Source organism: Echinops telfairi, unplaced genomic scaffold, assembly GCF_000313985.2.
Source record: "Echinops telfairi isolate 266 unplaced genomic scaffold, ASM31398v2 ScPeMD7_7467;HRSCAF=8505_1, whole genome shotgun sequence".
Taxonomy (NCBI): Eukaryota; Metazoa; Chordata; class Mammalia; order Afrosoricida; family Tenrecidae; genus Echinops; species Echinops telfairi.
This window is the reverse complement of record NW_022111368.1, coordinates 18793765-18801200: the sequence shown is the minus strand read 5'-3', so window position 1 is coordinate 18801200 and position 7436 is coordinate 18793765. Positions and strand designations below refer to the sequence as shown.

Here is a 7436-nt window from a genome sequence, read left to right as displayed (position 1 = left end):
AACATCAATCCACTGACGAAGAACAAATTAAAATATACCAAGCAAGAAAAACTTGTGTTTTCCAGTCTAGCCTGTTTGGGGCACCATGCCCTGTCTCCAATGTCCACCCTCATCATTCCCTGGGGATCTTGCTACTCCCCTCCCCTGCTTTCTTTTCTATTTTCTTTTCACATTTTCTGCTTTCTTTTCTATTGAGCTTTTCTCTGTTTTGTTTTGTCATTATTGTTGTTTTTTCCTTCCTGTTTGTGTTTTGTGTAACTTACTGTGGATGAAATCCAGGATAGGTCAATCTATAGACAGCAACCGGATGAATAATCACCTAGGGGCATTGGAGGGGAGGTTGGAGGGAATGGGGAGCTGACAACAATGAATACAAGAACAAAATGCTCTGAAAGGGTGATGAGGATGGCACAACTCTTCTTAATATGACTGAGTGATTACATTGTGTGATATGCGAGTTATCTGTCAATAAAACTATTTTCTAAAAAATACAGTAGAACCCTGGTACTCGGCAGCATCAGTACTCAACATGATCGGATTTTGACGCGAAATGTCGGGAAAATTTTGCATCAGCACTCGAACAAAGCATCGGAATCCAACCCGACACACATGCTTTTTGTAAACAAAAGCAGTTAGAGATTCGGTCACTCGCATTAGATGGCGTTGTAAGTACACATTGCTCAAACCTTTTGCAGCTGTGTTCAAGTGTTTTGCTATAATTTTCTTAGTTTTTGTACTGTTTTAAGATTTTTTTTAAATGGGTCCTAAGAAAAAGTTTTTTTGAAAGGAAACATCATGATAAGGAACTGGTTAACTGTGTTATCGATACTGTTGATGATTAGTTTGTAAACCCTTTCAGAAAATAGTTAAGGAAGCACCAACTGCAGACCTACTAGACGGGTTTTTTTTGTTTTAAGAGAAAGCCAGCCAGGTCCTAGTGAAAAAGGACAAAGAAGGGAAAAAAACTCCTGAAAAGCAGCTACCAGTTGATTTTATGGAAGGGGATTCCCCTTCCAAACAATGCCTCTCTCTCTTCCAAACAATGCCTCTCTCTCCATCCTGCCTCTCCACATCTGTGTCCACAGATCTAGATCCTCATCGGTGTCAAGGTATGCGCCATACTGTAGTTGTTAAAAACTTTTTTAATGCTGTGTTTCTTATTTAAATTATACCACTTAACTCTGAACTTGTTTACTTTGAAATTTCTGTGTAATGTTTTGTATAAAAAGGCAAGGTTAGGGTAGAAACTTGTTGGTTGAGAACTGATTAATCTCTTTTCAGTTATTTCCTATGGGAAAAATGGATTCAGAACTTGACTGCATTGCATCTTGATGCTCCTTCTAGAACGGATTAGTGGACAAGAGAAGCAGAGTCATTAAATCTAAGGGCACGCAGTGCTAAATTCAGTGTGTAACTTCTGTAAAAATCTACCATGTGCAGGAATAGTCTGAAATAAAACACCAAAACTCTCACATCATTTTTATTTTTCTTAAAGTAGAAATGGTGGTCTTTTTTCTGACTCTGCTGTCTTTTTATTCAAGAGTTGGGGTTATTTCTATCTACATGGTTTCACCACATTTTAAATTGGTATACAAGGGGGTACCCCCCCCCAAAGTGGATTTCCCCCGCTAAAGCTATTTATTTAAATTTTTTTTTTTTTTTTTACAAAATAACCTTATCACCTTCAAACTATTCTCCATTACACGTAATACATTGGTCAAATCTGTATTCCATTCTTGGAAACATTTTTTGAACTCCTCTGTCTGGATGACTGACAGCACCTCCCTCGCTTTTTTCTTCGCCTCTATGTCATCAAATTATTGTCCTTCCGTGTCCCTCTACATTTGCAGAAACAAAAAGAAGTCGCACAGAATGAGGTCAGGTGAGAAAAGTGAGTGGGACAAGAGAGGCATGCTCTGGGGGTGGTTGGGATATGGGGGTCATGTGTCAATCATTGTGGTCAGTTCCCTCTTCCTCTCCTCCTCTCCCAACCTCCTCTTTACCCTCCTGGTATTGCTACTCTCATTCCTGTTCCTGGATTCCATGTGTCATGAGCTTTTATCTCTCATCTGTTCCTGTGCACATGCTTCAGTCTAGCCCACAGTGAAAGGCAGGACTGCGGTCATGACAGTGAGGGTGAGGAAGCCTCAAGGAACCAGAGGAACATTGTGTGTTTCATCGGTGCTATACTGCACCCTGGTTGTCAAGTCCTTCTTGATTTCAGCAGACAAGATTGTCTTCTGCATATTGCAGGCTGTTAATGGGCCTTCCTCGAATTCTGTGCCATTTTCTTCTTCACATAATTCAGCTTCTTAGATTATTTGTTCAGCATACAGATTGGGTAAGGATGGTGAAAGGATACAACTTTAATGCATGCCTTTCTTGATTTTAAACCATGCATATGTTTTTTCTCTGTTCATATTACTGCCTCCAGTCCATGCACAGGTTCTGAAGGAGCACGGTGAAGTCTTCTGGAATTGCCATTCATTGTAATGCTGCCCATGGTTTGTTATGATCTACACAGTTAAATGCCTTTGTACAGTTAATAAACCACAAATAAACCTCATTCTGGTAGCCTCTGCTTCTAGCCAAGATCTGACATCGGCAATGAAATTCCTCATTTTATATCCTTTGTAAATGGGGCTAGGAATACTTAACCCCTAGATGTGTCAGACAATTAAATGGCACAATTTATATAAAGCATTTAACACAATGCCTAGAACATCCTACATGTGCAATAAATTATGTTGTTACCATCATGATAATCTTAATAGTAGATGTTTTATGACCAAGATAGAAATCGCTTTCAGTAAGTTATTATAAGAGCTGTAACCTTCGACCTGTTAGCTTCAGGTCTCATACTTGAATCTCAGTAATTAAGAGGCTCTCTAATATCTACTTGATGTATACATGTTGTCTGCCCAGCCCTGGGTGAATCATTTTGAGAAGGAAACAAACAAACATAGATCCTGGACATTGAGAAACAAATAATCTAGCCCGAAAGGCAGAATTTATCATTTATAAAACAATGTCTAAAATCCTAAATGGAGAAAATGTTTAAAGATAATCTAATACAACCACCTCCTCTAGTCCCATCAAGAATTGCAGTAGTGACAAATCAAAGGGGCAGTTCTCGGCTGTCCTGCACTATGGCTTTGAGTCAGAATTGACTCCATGGCAGCAAGTGTACAGGGTGATGTGATGTATGTGTGATACCGTATCCCGATGAACCAAGAAAGCCATTTACTGTGGATGACGAGGAATGAACCGGCAACAACTGGTTGAACAATACTTGTAATGCTTTCTTACAATGTAATGAATTGTTAGTGCATGTCAGGCATTTTTCCCAATATTTAAATCTATCACTCATTAATCACCACACCTTTTTCTTTTCTAAACCTCAGCCTTCCTGTCCTTGTGCAAGTGCTGTCTTTTGAGGATAAGCTCACTGCTATCAAGTCCATGCTGTCTCATGGCAGCCCCATAGGACAGGGTAGCACTGCCCCATGAGTACTGGAGACTATCATTGTTTGCAGGGGTAGAAAGCCCTGTCTTTCTCCTTTGGAGTAGTTGGTAGTTTTGAGCTGTGGACCCTGCACATTGCAGCTAATCTCATAACCACTACAGCACAAGGGCTGGTTATTTTAACACCGGGGCGAGTTTCGTTTCAGACCTCAACGGTGACTCAGGGCCACATTCTTAGGGGTCTACTAGTCTCTATCAGACAGTCTGCTTGGTCTTGTATATGATTTTGAATTCAGTTACACACCTTCCTCCCATTTGATCTAGGACATTCTAATAGAATCCTTTAGAGAGCAGGGGTTAGTGATAGCCTGGCACCATCGAGCTCCTCTGGTCTCAAGGCTGTGCAGACTGATGTTTGCATGATGATGTTTGCATCCATTGGTTTCCAGGTGCCTTTCCATTTTCATCACTTATCTTTTCTCTAGATGGGGTGACAGCCATAGCTGCACCTGAGGTGGCTGCTAATGAACTTGAAGATCCCAGAAGCTACACATTCACTAAACCAGGAAGGAAACTGTTGTCTTTGTGAAGGATGTTATGCTGACAGGCCTCAGTGTCCCCTGAGACCATGGGCTTGAGCGCTGAACCCAATATGTCTAAGAGGTTTTAATGACTTTGCCTCCTGCATGCGCCACCACGTTAAGGATCTATTTGCAGCAAAGGTAGTCATTTACAAATATCCTCTGTCAGACCTCTCTATATATATTCCTGAGTATATCCCTGCTATCCCTCCCGCACTTGTCCAGCGTGTACTCCTATCCAAGCATTGACTCAGAGAGCTCATCAATTGCAGGGTTGTGCATATAATGGGATCTGCCTCTGTTGCCTTTCATTCTTGAAAACCTCCCAATGTCTTTCCCTGACTTCATCTTTTTTTTTTTTTTGGTTTGGCAAACCTCCCTCTTACTTGGTATGACCTTCCCTTCTCAAGTTAATAGTCACCTGCCCTCTAGCTCACGAGTTCTTCTCCCTCCTTTTCCTTCCCACCCTTAGTAGCCATCATAGAATGTGTCTTTCAGTGTGGTGAACTGGTTCTTGACTCAGGATAACAGTGATCTCCTACAGCATTTCTGATTGCCCAATTACACCCAGCATTATTTCCTCCAGGGCCATTCTGATTCAGGTTCAAAGATTCATTATTTTTTCAACATGGCCTAGCAGTCCAAGTTCACTTTTCCATTCTTCCACTGAGGGGCAGTTGGGCCATTTCCATCTTTTTGTTCTTGTGAGTAGTGCTGTGGTGAACATGAGCGCAGGTATCCATCATGTCAGGACTCTTATTTCTCTAGACCGCAGACCATGTAGAGGGATTGCTGGGTGGGACGGTATTTCAGGTCCCACCAGCAATGCAGGAAGATTCTAATTTCATGTTAATGTTCTATTTGTCCTTGCCTATTTTATAGGATTTTATAATCTAATCAGAGATGTGCTCTTGTCATCACAGGGATTTCTGTTTTCCCTTAATTGACAGTATTTATGATTGTGTAGCTTCAGTGTGCTATGGTGTCTTTGACATTGTTTATTTCTATAAAAATGTATCGCCATGCACACTCACCACATCGTGAGTATCAGTGGATGCACGGGTTGGGTCCTAAGAACGACGCTTTCTCCTCCTTTCTCGGCACTTGATCCTGTGCCGCCTTGATCTCACGTCTTCCTCTAATACCATTTGTTTTCATCTGTTTCTCCATAGGATATCTTAATATTTCCCTTAGGAAGCTTCTCCTGTTGAATCAAAGGGGAATTTTAATTTTTCTCTGGCAGGTGGAGGATTCTTCTGAGAAATGCATCTTGCCCGATTTCCTGACACTGAGTTAGAGCCCACAAGGCAGATCCACGAATTGGATTAAATATAATATTACATGCATTCTTTGTCTGAAAAACCTTGAAACCTTAACATTTAATTTTTTAAAATATCCTTAGAGTCTTCTTAAAAGGAAGCCATCGTTTGGTGGACCTAGTTCAGGACTCGCCACTAGCTAAGAACGGGATGGTGGTCCTGGCAGGGGGCGGGCAGCCCTGTGGAGGGCAGGAGCACGAATGAGTCTGTTGCTGAAAGAAGCACCACAGGAATGTTCCTTAGAAGCCAGGCGGTGAGGCCTCGTCTCACCCTTTGGCCTTTTCAAGAGACATCAGTCTGCATCGCGCTTTGTCCAGGAGAAGAGCAGGGCGGAAGAGGAAGACCGTCCCCAAAGTGGAATGGACACAGCGGCTGCAGCCATGGGCTCAAACCCAAAAACCGTGCGGATGGGGCTGGCGGGCCCAGCAGGGTTCCCTTCTGTTCCACACACGGTTGCTCCGAGTCTGAACTCACACTCGGGCAGCCAACAACGATCGTTACAATGACTGTCTTGCGGACGCCTGGCAACAGCTGGGGTCAGGTTTCCAGAGGAGGGACAAGGCAGAAGACCAAGCAGTCGCTGTCATATACCCGTGTTCTAGGGTCAGCCCAAATCAGCAGATACTCCTGCAAGAGCCATAAGCGAAATTTATTGGGAATTCAAGTTAAGGTGGAGGCATTGGGGGTGTGGGTCTCGGGTAGGGGTTGCGGAGATGGTGGTGGGAAGCGTAGGGTGGGGTGGAGAGAAACATTTCCACTGAACTCACTTCCGTGTCTCATTTTTCAGCCAAATAGGCGTGACTGTACGGGAAACAATCTTGCTGGGAGCTCCTCATTCCTTAGAATCATCAACCATCTACAGACCAAAGGTCAGAAGGCACATGGGTTAGGCACACAGAAGACACAAGGGGAACTGGAAGCCCAGGGAAGAAGTGGGATAATGATAGGAAAGGCAATAAATGATGTATGAATTACCGACTGAAAAACCGAGTTGCTCTGTAAGCCTTCACCCAATGCAGAGTAAGACGTATTTTAAAAAGAAGCACACTACTAACATACCGTGTACAATAATTTACCTAGAGACACTGTATCCTCGGCAAGGGAAACAGCTGCCCGGTTCCCTCTCTCTGTCGCAGGCTCAGACTTGCCATCCTTCTCCAGAACCAGTGCCTCTTCAGACTCGGTCACCCGTGAGCCAATGCCCACGTGTGGCTGGTTGACCCAGGCCAACACACAGCGCGAATCAATCGTTTGATAGCTCATTGCAAGAGAATGTGGAGCGGCACAGACTGTGCCTGAACTAAATGGAAACATTTGTAGCCCTGCCCCCCTCTCCTTTCTTCCCGCACACACGCATGGGATCAAATGTGGACACGTAAGTTAGTTTCTCCTCCCAAGTAGTCACTCTGGAGATCTGTCAGCTAAATCGCTATCCCTTTGGGGCTTATAAAAAAGCAAGCCAATTTAGTATGTCTATTTTGTATACTCCACACGCTATGAAACAGAAAGAGACTTACTAGGAAGCATACTTTGCTGATGATAGAGATGAAAATTGGCCATTTGCCTTTTGGAAATCCATGTCTCTACTGTCTTCGGATCATCCCAGCAGCCCTGGTCTTACATATTTAACTGGGGCAGGAGGGAAGATCTTCAGGTTCTCAGCCAACAGATTGATCCCCCAACCCACCTCTTTATGGGTCAAGCCCCTGAGCCCACTGCATCCTGCAATCTGTCAGATCTCGTGCTTGGTGCACAGGCCTGGCCAGAAAGGTCAGCTGACTTTTCTTGGTTTCCATTTATAAAGCTGGCTCCCAGCCCCCATCTGGCCTCAGAAGAAAGCTGTTTGGTTTCCCCTCTCGCCAGGAGATGCAAAATCAAACCGTCTCCCAGCTGTGTCCACTGCCCCTGCCTGCAGGGCTTGGACTGGGTCAGACCTGAAACATGGGTGGATAGACAAATCTTCCCGCGGGTGCCTTGTTTTCCACAGACTATTTTAGTTGGAACAGAAGCTGACTCTTTTTGTGTGTTTTACATTCTCAGGCACTGTTTTATTTTCGGTCACTCCTTCTTA

At 43.6% G+C, this 7436-nt stretch overlaps 1 long non-coding RNA gene across 2 annotated transcripts; it reads right to left on the bottom strand.

Annotated features, from left to right (window-relative positions):
- Nucleotides 1-5995: 5995 nt before the first annotated feature.
- On the bottom strand, nucleotides 5996-6988 carry LOC123520937. 2 transcript variants are annotated; one of them, XR_006679444.1, is made up of 2 exons: nucleotides 6883-6988; nucleotides 5996-6221 (listed from the first exon to the last, which is right to left on the bottom strand). It is a non-coding gene; the product is annotated as an uncharacterized LOC123520937 (long non-coding RNA). The 2 variants fall into 2 exon arrangements; XR_006679445.1 differs by lacking the exon at nucleotides 6883-6988 and adding an exon at nucleotides 6442-6580.
- Nucleotides 6989-7436: the final 448 nt, after the last annotated feature.